Source organism: Squalius cephalus (genome assembly GCF_949319135.1).
Source record: "Squalius cephalus genome assembly, chromosome: 7".
NCBI classification, from domain to species: Eukaryota; Metazoa; Chordata; class Actinopteri; order Cypriniformes; family Leuciscidae; genus Squalius; species Squalius cephalus.
The window spans coordinates 39,595,088-39,614,681 of NC_137128.1; the positions used below are offsets into that span (position 1 = coordinate 39,595,088).

Below are 19,594 nucleotides of genomic sequence, written 5' to 3' on the forward strand. Positions count from 1 at the left end.
GCTGACCATTTTTCCCGTCGTTAAACTAGCAAAAGTCGATTCAGACACGACCTTTGTGCACTTGTGGCATGTGCTTTAGACCATGCGCTTAGATCGTTAAAGTAGGGCCCTAAATGTGGTTCCTTTAAACTTGAATAAATTATAAAACATAGGGGCGACTTTCTTTTCTTTATGTTATTTTTACTCTCTTCTCATTCACTCTCACACAACACCCGTATCAATAAGGCCCAAACAAAACCAGTATTGATTTTAGCAGTATTTATTTACCCTCCCCCTTGAGTAGGCTATTTGTTTCTTCTTTGTCCTCCGCACTGTGAGCTGTGCCGGTTTTTGTCTATAATCTTTTTTGTGTGAAAATTACCAGTATGGATATGTGTATCAGAAGGAGCAAGTTCAAAATCTAGTGTGTTTCTCTCCCTTGTTTGAAAGCAAACAGGGATTGATTGGTCCAGGCTGCAGTTCCTCTCTAGAGATGACCCAGGGGTCAAAGGTTGGATTTAGTGTGTCGGAAGTAGGCATGAAAATCCACACTGTCGTAAATCCACACACACTCACAGAAAGGAGGAGGCAGAGAGACACCATTAAAAATGATGAATGGGCTCAGAGAGCTGATGACAGTAGCAGCGGCCCAAAGTGCTATGTTTTGTGTAAAACTCTGGCCCAGTTCTGTACCTAACACACACACACACACACACACACACACACACACACACACACACACACACACACACACACACACACACACACACACACACACACACACACACACACACACACACACACACACACACACACACACACACACACACACACACACACACACACACACACACACACACACACACACACTCAATCTAAAGCTGTTCTGAAGCTTTTTTGGTCAATACTACTAGCCCAGTGTTGCCAGAGCATTCAGAACAAGTTTAGATAATATGAAATCAAAGGCATGAAATCAAAATTGACCCTATTTATTTTCTTAAAGTCACCATGAAATCAAAATTGACAAATCTTTTTTTTTTAATGGAATTTTGCAGTGTTTATTATAAATGATTTATCCGTGCACATTATTATTTATTTATTTTGATTACCCCTTTTGTCTGATGACGCTTGCACCGGCGCGAGGGCGGAACAATAATCCCTTTCCTTCAGCAACCTGTCAATCATTCAAGAATGCTGGAATTAGCAAAAATCAACGATTCAACTATACAATTTCCAATTGTAAGAAACCAAGTCCCGCCCTACATTTTTGTATGTTTAGCAAATAAGTCATTTAACTCAATACGTCATAATATAGAGGAAAAGTTTCTATTTCATGCCGAATTTAAAGCATTATGTTTGTGAACAGTTTCTTATAACATTTTTTATGCATTTTTTTTTTTTTTTTTTTTTTTTACTTTTGTAATATTTGATCAAAATGCATCCATTCCAGTGTACAGTGCTCACTTTTCACAATCCAATCAAAAAAAAAAAAAAAAAAAAAAAAAGGTCCAGCCCTACGTCTTTTTTTTTCTCTTCTTTTCTTCTTGTTCAATAGCTGTTTCACTTGTGAATATGAATACTTTTCTTTTTGGCCACATAATGGGAACATCAAGTTAGCAAAAATGTTATTCTAATGACAATTAATGCAATAAGAATTAAAATCATAGAAATAACACTGATTTTTCATCAAATCTCAGTAAAACTTTTTTTTTTTTTTTTTTGCAAGTTGAGCCAACATTGTTACTGCAATGTTGTTTAAACATTGTTTCATATAGATCTTGTCCAAAAAAAAACAAACAAAAAAAAAAAACAAAAAAAAAAAAACTGCCATTTGGCAATAAACTTTTTTCAACATTTAAACCACTGACATTGTTTCAACTTTGACGGTTGGTCATGTGTCAGCTGATTGTGCTCATCTTACTAAATGTAATTTGTAATAGATGAGAAACATGTTCACACATATCAGTGTTTAAAGTACTGTACTAACATGTACTTATAAGTAACTAATAAAATGAGTCAAGCATAGTATGAGGTTTAAGATGTCCAAGGAATGTAATATCCCACTCCCAGCTGTTCCCAGTTTTGTCATCACAGAGGTCCCTGTCACCACACGTTTATTAATTGGCTCTGATACTTTGATCCACCATTATGCAGCCAAAAAGCATATATCTTCATTGCCAGTTATTGAAAAAAATACCCTTGCCGTATAAATGTTTTATTGAGAAGTTTGAGCAGGTGGTTTCATCTAATTTATCTGAGTAATTGTGTATTGGCTCTTGCATGCTCTTTTTTAAGTACAGTATATGTTAGTTTTAATTAATGATTCATTTGATACTTTACCATTTTAGTTGCAATTTTAATAAGTTCTGTACGTGGATCCTGTTCCTGTTTACATGCCACGAGAACATGAATCATCTATTTGAATCTTCTGCCCTTGAAGTTTCCGGAGGGAGAAATCTCAAGGTGATTAGAGCCTGTGTTTGAGTTCGTACTGCCTTTCCATAAAAAATAAAAAAAATCATTACTTTGTATAATACTTGTGATTACCAAGCTGTCTGGCATCACCCCTTGCAACCTTGCATTTTAGCTTCAATTAGAGGCAGAAGAACTGCACAGATTTAATATTCAAGGTCAACTGTAGGTTTTGGAAACAACTTTAATTATAAACCTCATTTGTTTCTTTGAAATGCTATTTGACTAAATTGCTGCATTTAAGGTGAAGCCTATTAGTAGGTCATTTCGAAAACATGTTCAGAATTGAATACTATATACTGCTCTTAGTTTAGTTCATTTAGAATACCTGATGACCTATATTGAACATTTATAGCAATATATATATACTCTGTGGAATTCTTTATCCCACAATACAATGCTCTGAACTTGACCTTCCATTTCCAGTGTGTTTTACTCTTGCTATTTTTATTATTCCAAAGATATGGCAGAAACAATAAGAGTAGTATACAAGTATTACATATTCTGAATTCAGCCTCTCTTTCTTGAGTATTTGATTGGACTTCTCAATGTTTGTTACATTTTTACATTTAAGTTCTGTCAGGCCCACTATCGTCAACTACGATTGACAGTTAGCATACAGTTAGCATTGGCGGTATGGTTCTGTTCTGGGTGAGAACTCCCTGTGCATCCATGTAGCCATAGCATGGATAAGAGCAGCAATAACCCCCCTTAGGGTAAACAGAACAGAACCGACATGAATGTATTGCAGATATCATTAATTCAAGATTTTAAAATACAACTAATTCGAGAATTTATTCTGATTCAAGAGGAATCAGAATAACATACTGACTGATGAGAGGAGGAGCTGGGGATGGAGGAGGGTAATTAGCTCCTGAGAAACGCAATAGCTGCTGATAATACTGAAGGAGCTTATATATGTATACAGTGATAGGCGTCGTATTCCTATAGGTAGACGTGGATCAGCTGAGAGTCAGCTGATGCGAGCTTGACTAACGTGACCTGCCAGAACTAACGCTACAATTAATTTAACTCAATAACAATATTTTTTCACCCAACATGATAACTTAAGCATGCAACTTCATGAGGTGATTGAGATCACATTTTGACCCTGGTAGGTCACACGATAATGACATTCGCCATGAATGTACTACGTCTGGATTTCATACACACTCATACTAATACAGAACATACTTTTTTTAACGGTCTCAAAATTATTACTTATTCAAAATAAGTACCTATTCAAGAGAGGATATCCCATACCCAGCCATTAAATCATTTAATCAAACCATGCTTTTTTATAAAGCAGAAAAATTTAACAGATAAATTAACATTTTGTCAGAACCTCTAGTAAATTGCATGTTCGGAGTAGCACAGGAGAATCGTGATCTCTGTTTGAAAAGAAAAAAAAAGTGTTTCTTAATTTATCCAGATTCGTGCAGCTATAGAATGATTTATAAAACGATATGTTTATCGTTATCATTATAGTTATCGTTCTTGGTGTGTTTGGGCCTTAAATGCTTTCAACAGACTGCATGTTCCCAACACAGGCCGAGTTGATCCCACTCTTGTGTATATTTGAGACACACAGCTGTGTTTTCAGACTTGAAATGTGTTTCTGGGCCAGTGCTGGTGTTTCAGCTCATGCAGGCTGTAGCTGTAATTTGCCAGGCATAATCAATAGTCTGTCAGTATACAGCGGCCTCTCGCCATGTACCGCTGTTATTTCAGTGGGGAAATGACATGCTGCATGTTTCTAATGCAATACTGTTGTGTGACAGTCATGTCAGCATAGCCTGGTCTGGCTGTGGGCCTCAATGAGATTATTGAACCACGATTGAATTTCCTCTCCAGTATTGGAGAAGGAACCAAGGAGAGATACAAGCCAGTGTGTGTGTGTGGGGGGGAGACAGATGACCATAGTGGATGCTCTTTGAGTGTTATCAGGTGCAGGACATCCAATGCCAAATCAGTCTGATGGGATGCAGATGAGGAGATGAACTGGAAAAGAGCGAGGCAGGTTGGACGGCCTCTTTATTGATAACTGTAGAACTGGATACAGCAGGCTTGGTCTGCTTGCCCCCCGTCTGATGACTGTCCCTTAGGGAGGTCTCTTTGTCTACACCATCTGTTTCAGCACACCTTAGAGAGATGGATATTCAGCCCAGAAGAAAGAAAGCACACCGCTGTGTAGATTCACTCTATAAGTCCACTCTGTTATACACTCTAAAAGCCTGTTCAAATAACCTATACCAAAATGTATTTAAAATACATTTATTTCATACTAAGTATACTACAAATCCATTAAGATATTTACTGACATATCGCTTGAGACTCACTGATAGAAATATTATAATGAAACTTTATTTGGAGTACTTCTTTATTGCACAATGCACATTTCTTAATTTTAAGCCTAAAATGTGTTTTTAATAACACTTTTAGTAAGGATAAGGATCTCTGTATAATATCAGTGTTTAAAATGCAAGATATTTAAAGTACCTAAAGTATTCTTGTTCCATTTTAGCACAATATACTAAATACTAGCACTATTTCTGGATAACTAAATAAAATTAGTTGTTGCAATTTTGCAGACTTTAAGTGTATCAATTTAGTATACCAAAAGTGCAGGGTATTTATATCAAGGACATCAATATGTAAAGGTATTTGTAGTGTACTTGCCATAAAATAAGTGTATTTCAAATACATTTTGGTTTATTTATTTTTCACTAGGGTATATTAATGTCCATAATGTCCAATTATTTTCTCATCCAATTTTGCCCCCTCAGAGAAAACGACACTCATATGCAATATGTAATGATTAGTATCCTGTCACATGACCTCGCTATGTGTGCAGCCTCTTATCTGATTTTGTGTAAAATGTATGAGCTTTTGGCAATCTCATCAAGTAGGTAGAAACATGTTAAAATCATAATTCTAGTTAATTTGTTCAAAATAGTATGAGCTGTGTGTTACAAAAATTGAATCCAAGGGGACGGAGTGAGGGAGAGTAGACACTGTGACGTGTGCTGTTTGCATAAATATGATTATAAAATGTCCCTGACTTTGCAGGGCAATTAGAGTCCAATTTGAATGCAAATGTCTTCCTCCTGCCCTTATGAAGATAATGACGGCTTCAGCATGCACACGCAGTTCTCAGAACAACTCTGCTGGCACTGGGAAAGGCACAAGCACACCCGTTTGGCAGCGTACATCACACAATCCTCAAGGTGCACACATTTGTGTGTGTGTGTGTGTGTGTGTGTGGTGCTCACCTGACAGGTCGGTTTTGTTCTTGTCTCGCTCTAGTCTTGTAAAGTCAGTGCTTGAGAACAGCGGTTCCCCAGCAGTGGCCCACTGCGCACAGCCAGCTCCAACTCATTTACATCCTCTGCTTATTAAGCTCAATGTGCTAATGAATAGAGCTCCAATTAACAGCAAAACATTTCGCATTGTTAATTAAGGGGACATGGTTCGTATAGGAAGCATACACTTGCTTTCAGAAGGAATTTTACCCAGGTACGTTGGTGACTGGTTAGGAGTGTATTAGCTTGGCTGGTGTCTTGGTTTTGCTTTGATTTTTCTGTTTTCCTTTTAGGCTAGCTCTAGAGGAGAAGTAACCAAACTACAGTATGCTGATGATTTATGTTGATGAATACTTAATATTTGTGCTTTTAACTTATCTTAAAAACAGTGATACTATCTGCTTTAACTGTTTAGTTTTAAGTCTAAATTAAAGAAAAAAAGATCTATCTATCTATCTATCTATCTATCTATCTATCTATCTATCTATCTATCTATCTATCTATCTATCTATCTATCTATCTATCTATCTATCTATCTATCTATCTATCTATCTATCTATCTATCTATCTATCTATCTATCTATCTATCTATCTACCCACCCACCCACCCATCTATCTACCCACCCACCCATCCATCCATCCATCCATCCATCCATCCATCCATCCATCCATCCATCCACCCACCCACCCACCCACCCACCTACCCACCCACCCACCTACCTACCTACCTACCTACCTACCTACCTACCTACCTACCTACCTACCTACCTACCTACCTACCTACCTACCTACCTACCTACCTACCTACCTACCTACCTACCTACCTACCTACCTACCTACCTACCTACCTACCTACCTACCTACCTATCTTATCCTCTACATGAGCATCTGTTAGAATCTTTCTTGCCATTTTTCACTAAATAACCTTTTGACTGATCTTGCCTTAATATTAAAACCAAACAGAAGATGAAAAAAGAAGAATAATTGTGACATTTTCTGTTGGGTCTACATCATTTTGAAAATATGCACATTTTGTTACATAATATGCAAATGTAATACTATTATTCATATTTTATATATTTGAAGCTTAGATAGGTGAAGTCACAATCTTGTTTTTATTTGCTTCAAAGTTTCTTTTAATCCCATTAAAGTGAAAGGAAAGGCGAGAATGTGTTCACCTGTAGAACCTCCCCTTAAATGTATCAACCGCATGGTCTCTCTGACTCACTTTCTATGTCTCTTCCAATCGTCTGCCTTTTACTTAAACCCCACGTTCACTTTGCAGATTACTTCAGTCGTAATTTGCTGTCTACCTTTGGGCTGGAGTCTTGCAGGATGATGAAAGACGTTGTGTTTTATGTCAGACCTACTACTTCTATTGCTTTCAAATCATTTGCAACTACTGCTTGCCCAGATGATTAGAAAGACAAGGAACTATTTGATTTATTTCTCCTGACAGACCTGTTGCAAGAGCAACCCAGACCGTGTCATTTTTATAAAGTTTCATGTCAAATGCTTATTCTAAAACCATCAATCATAAGAGAGAGGCGCAAACCAGAGCCAAATCTGTCTTTAGACAAATACCTTTCACCTGTTTAGACCTGAATTATGTTCCAGGGACACATGCTTTATTCTTGCTCTAAATAGCCATGAATTATGATCAGTAAAAAGAATAGGTTCATGATCATTTTTAATTTTGTTATAATGTCCATTACCACAGTAGCAACATCCAGATAGTTCTGTGTGGATTTGTAATACTTTCTAGAAAACTAGATTTATTTGTACAGTACGTTATGTTTTAAATGTAACTTTATTATTATTATACATAACATATTAAATGTTTTTATATAATTACTTTTATATATTATAAATAAGTTTAAATATGTTAGTCACCTACTACTCGGTTTCATGCAAACGATTTTTAAGTCAAAAAGCAACATTGTGTTGGATGATAGCTATTTAAAGACTGATTTAGAGAAGCGTCTAATTTAATCTTTTGCGATTTAGGTGGCACCAAAAGACAACAAAATAAAAAAAGCACTTGAGAGAAGTGATTACACCTTTGAATCTGAACTGTGAAGTTCCACTTGTGGCCACCTGAGTTCGCTATTTCCCTTCCAACCGAAGACGTATCTCACCTTATAGAGAATCACTGAAAAGTTTTTGTTTTGAATAACAATGCGTGCTGAAAGGAGAAAATGTCTGTGATTGGTTGGTGGGTTTCGGTTTGCAGTCTCTGATTGGTCCATTCGTTTTAAAGGGGTTTCTTTTTTTTGGGGGGGGGGGGGGTGTCCGTTGTCTCCCAAGCTCTCGTCTCGGCGCTCAGCGTCCGTGGCAGCATCCACTCACTCACTCTTTTACTACTGCCTGCGATGTGACTCCACGCCGCTCGCTCGCTGGAATATCACCCTTCGTGACAAGTGACGGATTTTACGCACGCCACGCCGTCCGGTTTTCCCAAATCAAGTGGACACCGCGGCAGCGGCCAATGCCTTTTACCATGACTGTGGGATTAATAACGACTTTGTGTGCTGTAACGGCCGTTTTCGCGATGGAAGGTAAATATGTGGATGTTTGTCTCTTTTTGACGCGCTCTGTGGAGTGTGTCGCGCGCTCCAGGTTTGACAGGTAAATGTCTCGTAGCAGGAAATTGCGCTGGACTTTATTCGTGAGGACTAAGTTGAGTATGGAAACATATTTTTATGGCTTCCAACGCAGTTGAGAAGGAGTTTCTGTGGCGGTTCCACAGAAGCGGGATGGTCGTGGTGCTGAATGTTGAGGAATGAATGAAACTGGTTGGATTACTTAAACCCTGCTGGATTTTAACATGGTAACTGTGGTAAAGAACATAATAGCTGTTTTATAGCAGGTCAGTGTATGAGCAACCAGAAAACATTATTCCTTAACCTGCTCTGGACCAGCTAAAAAACAGTTAATGACCATCTTGGACCAACTTGCTAATGTCCTTTATGACCAAGGGAAGCTGCTATGACTAGCCGGTTTGTTGCTGGTTCAAAATTGTCAACCAGCTACATACTAGTGTGTGGGTAAACGTAAAGGATATTTGGTAACCTTAAGACGTGTACTGAAGATGTAATTGAATGTGCAGTATGATCTGTAAGGCTTAGACATGTCATTTTTATATTATTTTATCTAGGCTATTTAAATGTTTTCTTAGAGGTAAACAAAAAAAAAAGAGAGAATATTTTGGAAACTGGTGGTATCATTTGGTTTGGTGTGATTTTGGGCTGTAAAAATGAATCAACTGACTTTTTATAATGCACTTTAATCTTTGATACATTTAAAAAGCAAGCGAAAATAATATAACCACACATTCAGGATAGTTCACCCAGATTATTCTGTCATTTACTCTATTTACAGTCAAAATTCTGTATGACTTGCTTTCTTCTATGGGGCACAAAAGGAGATGTTAAGAAGAATGTTAGAGACTGACAGTCTCAGTCTTTCTTCCACACAATGAAAGTGGATGTTGGCTGTCATTCTGCCTCACGTCTCCTTTTGTGTTCCACTGACTGAAGAAAGAAAGCTAGACAGGTTTGGAATGGCATGAGGGTAAATAAATAACGACATAGATCATTTTCTTTTTCAGGTGAACTATTTAATTGACAAACCCATATTGGATGAGTATACATCATGTATATAGACATACGTGTCCTGTTCAGGGACATTTAAATTCTGTGAACACAGATGAAGACCAGTATTGTGTTGTATTCAGGTCACGTCAATGATTTATTCTGAAAATCAAGCAGAAACACCACAAAAATGAGAAAGGGAGAAAAAAAAAAAATCTCCCTCCTTGTCTGGCATTTGACAGATGGTGGTTGACTGGTTGTTGCAGCCGCGCCAGAAATCAGACGTTCAGTTCGGCATGCTGTGTGTGTGTGTGTGTGTCGTGAGATTGGTCTCCAGATCAGTAATGAACACACAGCCAACATGAAGGGATTCTCTATTTGTTTCCATCTCCACTGCCTATCCAATTCCATCCATCACACAACCTGTTTGCCTGTCCTTCTGTCTGAAAACACTCGTACAGGTATTGCTCAAGTCTGTGTGTAGTTCACAATTCAGACACGGTTTTATTTTCAACCCTCTGCTGCTCGGTAACTCGCTTTGCCTAAGCATGCATGCTTTTTTTTTGCATCTCAAGCCAATCAGCACTAAATGATGTCTGCGCAAGCTCTAATGTGTCTGATTTACTTTTCAGACATTCAGAACAGACAAAAGTGTTGTTGAAATTCATTTTGGAGAGTTCTCCCCCCCCCCACCCCCCACGTTCAGGTTGAAGTGTGTTTGAAGGCGACAGATGGAGGGAACGGGGTTAGTGATCCCTTCTTATAGTGGCTAATTGAAAGGCAATTGGCCTTTGTGGTTTAAAGTGTGTTTGCTGTGGTAGATTTGTGTGTATTATACTCTCCTTGAGCCTATATCAGTCAGATCAGATTATGGCTACTAATTGCCAAACCAGCCCGATGACCACAAACAATGTGTCAAAGCCATGTGCGCGTCGGATGAGAGAGCGGAGAGAGCGAATGAAAGAGATGGGGGAGGGAGACAAAAAGCAAATTGTGTGTCTGTGTGTGTGTGTGAGAGAGTGGAAGATGAGGGTCTGGGGGACCATCTGGGTTTGTGGAAAGTGAAGTGACTCCGTTTTGACACGTTTCCAATGCGTCAGTGAGCGCAGTTCACCAGCAGGGCCTAATAACGCCATAAACCTGATGAATTATGAATGCGGACATGCCTTTGCAATTTTGAAACACTACTAATGTGTAAATCAGCTAATGTTAGAAGGTGATGGCCATAATTATATTGTTTTTAAAATTGTTATTTATTAATATTCTGTTAGCCAAGTACATTAATACACAGTCTTTGTAACTTCTGGTCTTGGTCTTCATTTAAAGTCAAAATGAAATCTAAACTGACCCCATGATTTTCTTCTTTTAGGTCTTATTGTTCATGATTCATCTTTGCACATTATTTGCTGCTTAATCTTTTATCAGAATTTGAAAAATTAAACAATTTCATTTGAAATCACAAAGCACTCGTTTTTTAGCCTGGAAATCCAGACCTAAATCTAAAAGATTAATGGTCTGGCGTCGACTAATGAAAATCGGCAAGCTCGAGGGGCGGCACCAAGCATGCAATTGAAAATCTCACTGCACGCAATTGGATAACACTACGACCAATCACAACAAGTTATCGCTTTGCTACCAGAGGAGCGAACTGGTAGATTAGACTCTTACCGTATGCAGTCGGCAAAACAGCAAAAACGCCCTTCTTGCAAAGGAACGATTCGAGCGCCGTCTTCTGTTCCTCTTTTAGAGAAAAAGTCTAAATCTTTCATTGTAGCGGCCAAAGCCATTTCAAACAAATGGTGTCATCTCGCCTCTGGCCCGCCTATATCAGATAACCCGATGTGATTGGTGCAGCTCAGATAGAGGGGCATATTTAATGAGCATCATTACTCGACACCAGAGTAACTCGCTGAGCAAATTCAACTTGTGCTCTCGCGAGAACTCTGGATTACCAGGGTACTCGTTTTTACCCGTCACCTCCAAAAACATATGGCTCAGTGTTGTGATGTGTGGATCATCAACGACGTTTTACATTTTCAGTTGAGTTGATTAGAGATTGATGCAGGTTATAAAAATCAGCTTTATTTTGAAGAATGCCGTGATCATCTTTACTCTAGTGTGCTTTCTTATCTGTTCGCCATTCATGTGCGCTTAGGAGGATTTAACTGCTCAGTCAGGATTTTAAGTGCTGGTCCGATTGGGCTGTCATTTTGACATTTTTCTCTCAGTGGCGACATCAAATAGCCTAGGTTATAGAAGCACTCTAGACTCCTAACACACACAAACATTCTCAGACATCCAAACCATCGCTCAAGCCTTCACCATTTAAAGATGTCTTAGAGTGTGGTCATGTCAGTAAGTGCATGGCTAAAGTCCTTGTTCCCACGTCACTGGCCCAAATAAACAAGCCTGATCTGAAGTCACACGTTCTGTCCTCCGTAACTGCTGCAGTGAGAGAGAGTTTTTATCAAATGACTTCACCTCAGACTGAGCCAACGCTTGACCGTTGTTCTGTCAGAGACAAAGGAACCCAGTGAAGTTTATCCACACACATTGCAGGGAGATGGTACTACGCTTGACTTCAAATCACCTGTCACATAGTCAGTAAATGAATATTCCGCTGCGATTATATTTATTTAAATGATATGTGTAAATACATTTATATAGTTTCCTACCAGGTTTAAGCCTAGTCTCAGACTAAAATGCATGTTTGAGCTGTTTTAACTGAATGCAACTTGCACTGGCATCTTTTAAAATATGTCAGTTTTCTAAGACCCACTCCTGGCTTAATCTAAGCTTTGTTTGTGAAACCAGGCCTTAGTATAATATTTTTTTTATTATAATATATTAGGCTATAATTTTTTATTAAAAAATTAATAAAGTGTAAAAGTTACATCAATATATTATTATATATTAAAAATGTATTATTATTATTATTATTATTATTATTACAGGTTCATATATATATATATATATATATATATATATATATATATATGTATGTATGTATGTATGTATGTATATATATGTATGTATATGTATATATATATATATATATCGAAATGATTTGATTGATAGTTTGATTAATTGCATGTAAATATTTAGACTAAATCTACTGACAACCCTAGTTACAATGCATGCAGACATTTATGTGTGTGTTTTTTGTCTGTGTGAAGATTTATTCATGCTTTCTCTCCAATCAATCTCTATCATGCAGTCGACTAAATGCACACAACGTGCCCATAATTTATTTAAGGGTGGACAGATCTGTGTGTTGGAAATTACTGCAGCTGATGTGAATAATGAGCTACAGATGCTGACCACACTTTTCCTATTTCCCTTTCTCTTTTTTTCTACTTGTCCATGGCATGCAAATTCATCTTATCCCTCTCTTGCTGTGCCATGCTGGCTGAGATTTAGGATGACCATGTTCTTTTTCTTCCATCTATCCATCTCTTATTTTACAATGGTGACCAGCTGACTGTAATAATATCTCAGTTATTACTATGCCACTTTCTAAAGTAACACATTCATTTGTGTGAAATATTGATTAATATTAATTTGCTTCAAAATTATAGACACAGTTCAGTTTAGTAGTCATTATGCAAATACATGTGATGTGATCTTCTTTCAGAATGCTGCCATTGACCAATCAGAATCAAGTATTTTAGCATATGGTTAAAGAAAAAGCAGCAATACAGACGCTAAGAAGTTGTTCTTGTACGGTTGATGATGAACCTCTTCATCATTAAAAGACTGAGTCATCTTTGTGCACAGAGGGGTTAAAGGACTTTTACATGTTTCCTCTATCTTCCATATCGCTGTCAGCAGCGTCTGAGACTCAGAGAGCAGCGAGTGAAAAGCACTAATGCACCTGCAAATGAGATCGCTCTAAATGAATGCTTGCTCAGAAAGGTGATGGAAAGAGATAAGAGTCCCCCCCCCCCCCTTTTGTCGAAATCCTTCTCAAAAAGACTGAAGGAACAGATTTAAATCTCTTTTAAATATTAATGTGAGGGCCAATGGGCCGCCGTGGTTTTATGGATGTGCTGACCTGATGATTTTTAAATGAAATAGGCCTACAGCTGTTTGCTTTTCATTACGTGTGTGTGTGTGTTTTGACTGTCATTTGACTTTTGACTTTCTAGGTTGGATTATGCTGGTCAGTGCTGTTCTAGGCAGTTTTGTGCTGTTTTGGTGTTGATCTTGGTAGTTACATGTTGGATAGTGATGGTCCTGACTCCTGTGTAGGTTAGCCTAATTAAGTTTTGCGTAAGATTTTAGCTGAAAATTCATGTAGATTCAGGCTGGTTTACTGTTTATTGCTAGTCAAGCTGAGCATTAATGATGGTGCAGGTTGGATTATGCTGGTTAGTGCTGATCCAGGCTGGTTGATGCTGGCTTGATGTGAAGTAGATGAATAATTGGTTGGTTTTTGCAAGCTAGTGATGGTTTGGTGTAGGGGTGTCGCAAAATACTGGTATCGATGATAACTGATAGATGTTAGATATTGATGTTGATTTTGTTAATACCACACATACAATAATATCTTAACTAATTAAGTGCCAGTAGCAATCTGGTTGACTCTCCAGCATAGTAGGTGGCGCTATTGCACCTTGACATTAATAATAAAATGCAACTTTTGAGTGAGATTTATTTATTTATTTTTTGGAATGAAAACACACAAGTAAAGTTAGCCTATGAAGCTAGTTAATCAAAGAAGTTTTGTTGGTTAAGATGTGACACCAGCATCCAAAACACAGCATACTGTATACTGGTGACCAGCTAACAGGGTAGTTTGTGTTGTCATAAATCAGATTGAAGTATCCAGGTGTTTCGATCTATGTATTTGTGCTCACACACTCTTCCTGCTGCAGTTTTGGACCCTGATAAATTGCTTCAGGGCATCTGGGTGATGCAGCTCACCGAGACCATCTTCGGTCCTTCGAGATCTCTCTCTGGACTCTCCAGACACGGCAGCCAGATGGTGGATGGGGTGTGTGTTTGTGTGTTGGTGTGTAGCATCACAGTGGGACAGGCAGACCTCAAAGCCCTGCTGGTTTCATGTCTTTTATGGGTTTCTGATTTTCCTGTCTCACTTCACGCTCTGTGGCTTTTTCAGCATCACTAGATTGGCAAATGAGGTCTGAAATGGCCTCGTTAAACCAAACGGGCAAGTGTTTGTACACATTTAGAACTGTGATGAATGGCGAACGTCCCCAAAAATCACATTGGGACCAGCTGATTAAAGGTAACTGCGAACTTGTCTTAGAAGAATTAAGTTGGTTATGAGAAAATATTCTACTTGGTTTGATAATGTTATCTAATGCAATAATTGACGTGTTTGTGTTCTTAGGAGATAATTATCTTGTGTCAATTATCAGGTTATCCATTTAGAAGTTGGGCTAAAGAACTATAATAAACAGCTGGAAAGCAGTGCAACTCTATCGCACTGAACCATGAGTTTAGACTTTAAAATAGCCATAAAAATCAGTCCCCTCTGAAAGTGCTGCGCTGTCTATTTGGATTTATGGTTCTGCGTCACACAACACCACCCCCACCCTCCAAAAAACATTTTATCGGATGATTTAAAAGTCACCTGGTTGGGGGCAGAGCGAATATATGTAAGTGCAATCAGCAGAAAGAGCTAGAACACCATTTTTTTTCTCTTCCTCTTTCTCTGTGTGAGACTGGTCAAATGGCGCATTGGGAAAGTGGCCCCGTCAGCAGATATGGGATCCTCCCCAGTGTGTCCGGAGGAGAGATTGTGGCAGGGTGAATTGATTATTGTGGTATGTTTCCAAAGGTTGTTAAGGCCAAGCTTCAGGCCTACTTAAAGGGATAGTTCACCCAAAAAATGATTGATGCGCTTTTGGCGTAGGTCGACTTGCGTACAGCCGTCTGCCGTAAGCTAGTTATTTTAGTCGATAAAGTTTTAAATATGGATATTTTTCTTACACAGACTCATCGCTTCGCTTCAGAAGGCCTTTATTAACCCCCGCAGAGCCGCTTCGAAAACTTTTATCACAGATTGATGCACTTTGATGGACTTCCAAAAGAATATACCCATTGACTTTAGGTCCTACTGTATATAGCCAGGACATTTTTTAACTCTGATTGTATTTGTCTGAAAGAAGAATGTCATATACACCTAGGATGGCTTCAGGGTGAGTAAAGCATGGGCTAATTTTCATTTTTGGCCGAACTATCCCTTTAACACCCGCCAACCCGCCAAATGCCGCTGGATTTCAGTCGTGGCATGTAATGCAGTCACTCCTAGCCACGTTTTATTTAACATACATTTTTCAACTGTAGTCTTTTAAAAAGGCATCTGAAATAACAAACTATGTGCAATGTAGAGTAGTCAAAAATAATAATTTTTCGATACCAATTCTGAAATATCTGAAACACTTCCGCAGGTTACACAATACCAGCTGCGCGTTCTCGCTCTTTAATCTCTCCCGCCAGCAAGTTGACACACAAACCATCGTCCCTTTACTCAATCTTTTCATTTGCTCTGGATGAATATTGTTGGTGTTACAGGTCGTTAATTTCGGCGAGGGATTGCGCCAGACTTTTTGCTCACACCCAAAGTGTGCGGACATAAAGACAAGTATATTGGCTATATAAAACAGTGTAATGGGTCCGTGCGTCAGGTCTTAAAGTGACAGCAGCCTAATATACCGGCTGCCAAATGATGAGATAATATTAAAAATATCTATATGGCAATTTTTCCCTATGGTAACGATGTCAAAATTGTGGCCAGTGAAAATGCTGAGTGGATAGTAACTTGATGCAGCCACAGTGGCTGGTGAGCAAAAAAGTTAAGCTCAAGTCCTGCCTTACTGACTGCAGTGCAAACCTTTGAATGGTAGTGTGTTTTTATGTATAATACTAGCTGAAAATTTTACAGCGGCGGCTCTACTTTGTCTGGGAGATGATGCCATATGGTGTAAAACGTTACTGATTTGTTTATGATTTTCAACCTATTCTAACTGATGCTTCAAGACTATCACAGATCAGCTGGTGTTTGCTTCGGATAACACTTTCTCTATATAAATCATTGTTGCCTTCGTAAGTTGCTTTGGACAGAAGCATCTGCAAAATGAGTAAATGTACTGTAGATAGCTTGGTGGCATATTTACTCTAGCATAACGACAAAGAATGGTTGTATAATGTGAGAAGCCATCATTATGTGCCCTGCATCAAGGTTTGGGACACCATGAGGGAGAGTAATTGATGACAGAATTTAAATTTTCAAGTAAACTTTAAACTCCCAAACTTCCCCCAGCACCTCACAAAAGCCTGTTGTCGTCGTGGGGTCTGTTTTGACTGGGACTGTTTTTTCTCATTGTCTTCTTTCTTTCCCTGCACTGTCATTTTTTTGAAAGGAAAGAGGCGTTTTAATTAAAACTTGAGACGGCACAGGCAGCAACAGAGAGTTCTGCTTCCTGCCCAGAGCGCAGCCAATAATTGGTTCTGTTCACTCTCCATCTCCCGCTGTATACTCGGTTAAATCGATGCAGTTGTTCAGTTTGTTGGTCTTTTTTTTCCCGTCGTCTTTTCATTTGCTACCCCCCACTTTCCGCCTCTCCAAACAGAGGTGAAACCCGAGTCCATGTCTGTGTTTGGGTTGCAGACGGAGAGGCTGTAAAGATCTGGATCTATGAAAGACGGGCTTGAGTTTAAGGAGCCTGAGAAACAAAGCAGCTCATTTATTACTCTCTTAATGAAAGCTGCTTCCAGTGCTCTGCCATAATGGTTTAATTTCACCTCTCGAGCCCCTGGATTAGTCCATGAGGCACAGGAACACTGGGGCGGAGAGAGATGAAGGGGCTGCTGGGTTGATTTTAGAGTTCTCAGTCACTCTCCCAGAAACTTTTTCAGCCATTGAGCTGTTAACATATTCTTTTTATGGTTGTTATTGAAGCAAAAACAAGCTTTTGTTCCAGAATATTACCAGTAACTTGGTGCTGCATTTTGAGTTTGTTGACAGTCTTTCAAGTCATCACGGTCTCAAGTCAGTTTATTTTTATACACATATTTAGCGCTCACACAGACAGTGCAAGTTCAAGTCCAGCTTGCAATGTCCTTTTCTGTCCTCTTTTTATACTAGGCTATTCTATGAAAAAGCAAAAAATAAGAGAACTTTTTTTCTGAAGAAAATCAATTGGCATTTACGTGATAGCATGATGCTAGTGTCAGGGCTTTGGTGTCTGGTTGCTAGGGTGTTGTGTTTGGTTGCCAGGGTTTTGGTATGTGTTTGCCAATAGAGTGCATTAGCACCCGCCCCTTTTTCAGCGGCGCTGGTTCCAGAAATAATTTTTCCCCATAGGGATTTAAAAAAAGTCTTTGTTAAAGACTTATAAGCCATGAACCATGCCAATCAGCTACAAGGTGAATCATAACATTGCAAACTTTGATTTGAAGCAAAAAGTACTTGAAAATCAGACGAAAATACAAAGGTACAAGACTGTGTACTTAACGGCTTTAGTAAGGGAAAGAACTACAATCCCACGAAGCATTGTGAACCGCATAATCTAATTAAAAATGATGGAGAATCATAAAACTACTCATTTAGCCTACAAATGTTGATTATATAAAAACAATATATTTTAACTGTTTATTGCAAAATATATACAAATATTTAAGTATTTTGAGAGTGTAGAGAGATCAACTAGATTACGCTATTCGCAGTGCTTCATGTGAGTGGGCGGAGCTAACAAGATCTTTTGGCTTGTTGCTTTTCTCAACTCTCTGATTGGTGTAATTTTCTGTACAGCATCATGGGTAATGTAGTTTTTTTACCAGGAATTCCTCTGTTAAACACGATTATTTTAAAAATAAGCTGAAATAATGAGGGATGACATCTTCAGCAGGAGCAAATACCATCAATTAACAACCTCGTAGCTCACAGCAAGTCTGTTTTTAAAGGTTTACAAGTTAGGCCTACCATTCAAAATCAATTTCCCTATTGAGAAAATGAATGTAATTTTAATTTCCGGACACCGACTGTTGCACTCTATAGGGATGTACAATACCAGTACTGTGTCATAATTATCAGCAGATATTAGACATTTTAATTTATTAGTATCTGTCAATATTGGATATTTAATTCAACATTAAACATTATTCAACAATAAAACATTATTTTTTACATTTAAGTTTACCATCGTCCAATGCAAAGTTAATCTTTAAAAACAACTATTTAATAACACTGTCAAATGTAATCTAATTAAAATCTCATTTTTTAAATACTGTACATTATATTGTAATGCCTAAATTCACAATTTCAGAGCGATTTTATCCAGCTAATAAATGATAAAAACATTGACAGACAATCAGAATCCATCCTGCTGTTACAAGTTCGAGCCTTTCAAGTGACAGACAAGCACGCACTTCGAATAAGCAGAATGACATTGTCCGCTGGTATGGACGCTAATATAGTTAGCTATCTTTATCTTTGCAGTTATTGGTGTGAACGGGGCTTTAGGATTCATTCAGATCCTTAGCCCTAAATGTTAGCAATAAACATAGTGCTTCCACTTTAATGAGAGAAAATAACAAAACAAAAAAAACATAATTAGCGTGGGGAATTCAACATCCTGTACATGACACAGTGTTTTCTGCATCATGTATCACCAGTACCGTGTGACTGAACATGACGTTTCCGCCTCAACTTCACTGATTTTAAACTGCTCACCACACGCAATCAGCTCACCTCAGAAAATCAAGGTTCGGGTCAGCGGGAGGGCTGACTAATGTTATTAGATCATTAATATTTCATCAAAAAGCAGTTTGTCAGGTGTTATTTTTACTGTGGCTGTCAGGGTAATATCTCTGATGTGTGAAGAGGCAATGCAGAGGCAGTGCAGTTGATTGGGCCTCCTCTTGCTCTCTTTCTCTCTCATTAAGACTGAGTTATGACCTCTTTGCCTATGCAGAATCATCACAAACCCATATTTCACTGTGCTCTCGCCATAAATGTAATCTCCAGCTTAGGCAGAAAACGGCCGTGCAGGAAAGGATGAAAGAGTTGAAAGAAATAAAAGAAAACGAGGCAAAGAGATCCTGAATGTTCAAATGGATGGTTGTGGGGTGGCTTTATTCTTCTGTATGTGTTTTTGTGTTATAGCTTCCTGTATACGTTGATTTTTCTATTCCGGCCAGTGTGTGTGTGTTTCTGAAAAGGGAGGGCTTGAAGGTAATTAAGTATTGATTTCTAGGCATGCAGGGTGATGGGAAATA

The 19,594-nt window shown here is 38.4% G+C and overlaps 1 protein-coding gene across 1 annotated transcript in view; it reads left to right on the top strand.

Moving 5' to 3' along the window:
• The first annotated feature begins 8,053 nt into the window (after positions 1–8,053).
• Positions 8,054–19,594, top strand: part of ephb1 (EPH receptor B1) — a 225,201-nt gene continuing 213,660 nt past the window's right edge. The window contains exon 1 of the mRNA XM_079876294.1: positions 8,054–8,381. The gene's annotated coding sequence lies outside the window, so the exon portion shown is untranslated. The remainder of the gene's footprint in view (positions 8,382–19,594) is intronic.